The sequence below is a fragment of the Bacillus rossius genome, unplaced genomic scaffold, assembly GCF_032445375.1.
Source record: "Bacillus rossius redtenbacheri isolate Brsri unplaced genomic scaffold, Brsri_v3 Brsri_v3_scf149, whole genome shotgun sequence".
Lineage (NCBI taxonomy): Eukaryota > Metazoa > Arthropoda > Insecta > Phasmatodea > Bacillidae > Bacillus > Bacillus rossius.
The window spans coordinates 8,976-12,398 of record NW_026962321.1 but is presented as its reverse complement, the minus strand read 5'-3'; the positions used below and the strand labels follow the sequence as shown (position 1 = coordinate 12,398).

The following is a 3,423-nucleotide window of genomic DNA, read 5'->3' as shown; positions in this document are numbered from 1 at the left end:
CATCTAGCGACAGCGGCACAGCTCAGACCTACGATGCCCCCCAAGACGAGCGGTAAGGCAGCCAAAAAGGCGGGCAAGGCCCAGAAAAACATCTCGAAGGGCGACAAGAAAAAGAAGCGCAAGAGGAAGGAAAGCTACGCAATCTACATCTACAAAGTGTTGAAGCAAGTTCATCCGGACACTGGCATATCATCTAAGGCCATGAGCATCATGAACAGTTTCGTGAACGACATTTTCGAGCGCATCGCGGCAGAGGCCAGCCGCCTCGCCCACTACAACAAGCGCTCCACCATCACCAGCCGCGAGATACAGACGGCCGTGAGACTGCTGCTGCCCGGGGAGCTGGCCAAGCACGCTGTCAGCGAGGGCACCAAGGCTGTCACCAAATACACCAGCTCCAAGTGAGCAGGTCTGGTGTGCACATGCTTACATAAACGGTCCTTTTCAGGACCAAGAACATGATCATGAAAGGAAATGCTTCTGCTGCTGTTCTACAATTCCCTCAATCCCTATGATAGTAAATGTAAGCTTAACCAAGGCAGAAATATTTTCATTAAAAAAAGTCTTTAAGACGCATGGTTTACTGGCTGAGATATATATATATATATTTTTTTTTTTGCTTACTTCTGTGGTCATTAGTACATTGCTACAAATATATTTATATATATAAAAAAATAAATAAAAAAATCCTTTCTATTTAATTTAGTTAGATCATATATCAATATTAATGGCAAAGACCAGTTGCATCGATTCACTTTGAAAATAATTCCATTTGTGCTAAAACTGGACACAGTAAAAAAAAAAAAAAAAAAAAAAAATATATATATACACACACACACACACACATAATTCGAATTCATATTATGCTTAACTGCGTTTGAATTTGCAATCATGCACAAGATGTTTTGTACTTCGAAGTAAAAACAACATAATGTACTATTTAACTACCCACAGTACAAATGGATCCAAAAAAAAAGTGAATTTTCATGCAGACGAAAATGCTTACATTTATTCTATTTATATTAAGTACCCATTACTAACAGCTTATACTGGGTGGAATACAACAGTTGACATGATTTTACTTATATGGCAATTTAATATTTAACCAAAATTAATGGTAAACTAATATTTTAAAGTGTCATTTATGGCCCCTTACCTTCAGCATGTTTGCTTCCTTGCACACAAACGAGGACAAACACATCACCCAACTGAAAAAAAAAAAAAAATTTCACTTGCATCACAAATAATTTAAAATTTTTCACCACATGAAGTAAATATTTCGCAATAAAAAAAAATATAGCCCTAGGACTCGTGTGCACACCTTTTCTTCCCCACATCGCACACGCAAACAAAACTTCCAAATTATTACAAAATCACTCGATTATTATACATACATAAACACACATGTATTTTCCGAATAAGTGAGAAATGCAGGCCGATGAAAGTCAAATTTCGTTTCGGAAATTAAATCTCGCACAACTACCGACACATAACCAAACTTGCGTACATTTACATAGCATTAACCCTCTAAATAATAAACAAATGAAAGCAGAAAAAACAACATCGCTACCCACCGCGCGCGCTCCTGGCGGCGGGAGTAGGAACTACTTTGCACACAGACCGACATAGCCCCCTGCCAAAAACAGTAAAATAAATAATATATATAAGTCTTTTGGCGGGAAAAAATTTCTCAACCGCCTGGGAGCACCCTAGTGTGTGCCTGTCTTTAGGTTATGTTACTTTTAACTTCATTTTCTACAGGCAGACGCGAGGGTGCTCGCCCATTATTTTTATTTTTTTAAATTCTTTCCTACCTTTGGTGTGCCATGCAAGAATTTATCGTCAAAATGGCGGCCCCGAGTGCAAATTTCTCGTCTGCACTGCTGGCTGGATGATTATGTGATGTTTTGAAGGAGGGTGTTTTTTTTTTTGTTTGGATTTTGTGTGAGGGGGGGAGGGGGCTGGGCTAGCTTTTTTTTTTTTTTAAATTTTCTAAACATTCATCTCTTATGTAACAGTGTTCAGCATTAAAAAATTTAAAAGAAGAGGCACTTACTCATCAATTTCAAAACAGCCTATGAAGAAAAATAAAAAAAATTTAAATTCATTCCAGTTTTATACATTCATGATTTGATCACATGTATAACTTTTCTTTTTTATTACCTTATTTAATTTTATTATTATTACTACTATTGCTGCTACAACCTAGAAGATACCTCAGTGATACTAATACCTGCTGGTAAAGTTAAAGGTTTCACCTTTCTTTCTTTAAACATATCACAATACCTTTCTTGAGTTAAATATTATCTAATGGCTTTAAGAAGTTATGGTAATGTTCATCAGTTATAGAGTGTGGGTTTGTGTGTGTGTGTGAGAGTGTATTTTGAAGAGGGCTTTGGTGGTTGGGATGGTGAGGGTGGTGGGTGTTGTGTGTGGGGAGGGGGGGGGGGGGGGGGAAGTAAAAGAGTGTTCATTACACGATTTCTCCTGTTGTTTGTAACAATCACACCTGGTATAGCTATTTCGAGTGGCAAATACAAACTGCAAAAAAAAAAACATCTATATCATTGCCAACGGCCATATCACGATGAACACACCGGTTCTCGTCCGATCACCGAAGTTAAGCATCGTCGAGCGTGGTTAGTACTTAGATGGGTGACCGCTTGGGAACACCACGTGCCGTTGGCACTACTATTTTGCACCCTACAGAAAAAAATTTTTTTTTAAAAATTTCAATTTTAAATTTTTTTTTCCCCCACAATCACCACATTTCCCCCCCCCCCCCCCCCCTAACACACACACACACACACACTCACTCTCTATCAATCAATCAATCAATCAATCAATCAATCAATCAATCACTCACTCACTCACCCACCCAGCAGCAGCTGTGAATCTTTGCATGTGTATACCTCATACAAAATTCAAAGTGAAAAAATAAATAGATAAGTGTATATGTATGTATGTATGTATGTATGTATGTATGTATGTATGTATGTATGTATGTATGTATGTATGTATGTATATATGTATATATATATATATATATATATATATATATATATATATATATATATATATATATATATATATATATATATAAACACACACACACACACCTATTTTGAAGTTTCTCTGTTTCAGTGGGCAGTTATGTATAATAATGAGAGATTCAAAAAGACGTTGATAACAATGTCATCAATGCCTGTTTAGTGTGCTCATTTGTTGGATGGTCGGCAGCAATACTAGAGGTGGTACAGCTGTAACCTGTAAAATTGTACCTGCAATGTGTTGTGTATGGAAAAAAATAAAAATTATATCATCTAAATTTTTGTTATCCAACAATAACCTTCCCATCAATGCATGATGTCACAGTAGCCATAGCTCTACTCTTTCTGCCATATAACATTGGGGGAAAAAAAA

The 3,423-nt window shown here is 36.9% G+C and overlaps 1 non-coding gene across 1 annotated transcript; it reads left to right on the top strand.

The window, feature by feature from the left end:
• Window positions 1–2,569: 2,569 nt before the first annotated feature.
• LOC134543671 (5S ribosomal RNA) lies at window positions 2,570–2,688 on the top strand. Its single transcript, XR_010077153.1, has one exon. It is a non-coding gene; the product is annotated as a 5S ribosomal RNA (ribosomal RNA).
• Window positions 2,689–3,423: the final 735 nt, after the last annotated feature.